This window comes from Penaeus monodon, chromosome 31 (assembly GCF_015228065.2).
Source record: "Penaeus monodon isolate SGIC_2016 chromosome 31, NSTDA_Pmon_1, whole genome shotgun sequence".
In the NCBI taxonomy this organism is placed as follows: domain Eukaryota; kingdom Metazoa; phylum Arthropoda; class Malacostraca; order Decapoda; family Penaeidae; genus Penaeus; species Penaeus monodon.
In genome coordinates, this window is record NC_051416.1 from 11,549,877 (window position 1) to 11,550,170 (window position 294).

Sequence of the window (294 nt, forward strand, 5' to 3'; positions counted from 1 at the left end):
GTAAGGAAGGGCAGGAGTAAGATGGGGTAGATTTGAGGTTCAATTTAAAAGTGTGTTTAATTGTCTTGTTTTAGCATTTTTTTACACTATTTGTTTACTTGCATATCATTTGATTCCTTAATCTGTTGATTTAGTCTATTAAATATTTTTTATCTCAGATTTTAGCATTTCAATGATAAAAATAATGATATAAAGGTGTAATTAAAAAAAAAAAATCTTGGGAGTGTGACTCATGGGGGGGTCAAGCTAGACCTTGAGGAGGGGGGGTCATTCAGAGTCTTCGGGGGCAATCCT

General features: G+C 34.0%; 1 protein-coding gene across 1 annotated transcript in view; it reads left to right on the forward strand.

The window, feature by feature from the left end:
* The window catches only part of LOC119593033 (tyrosine-protein phosphatase non-receptor type 4-like), a gene marked incomplete at its 5' end in the record, with an annotated part of 330,438 nt that overhangs the window by 189,001 nt on the left and 141,143 nt on the right, over window positions 1-294 (forward strand).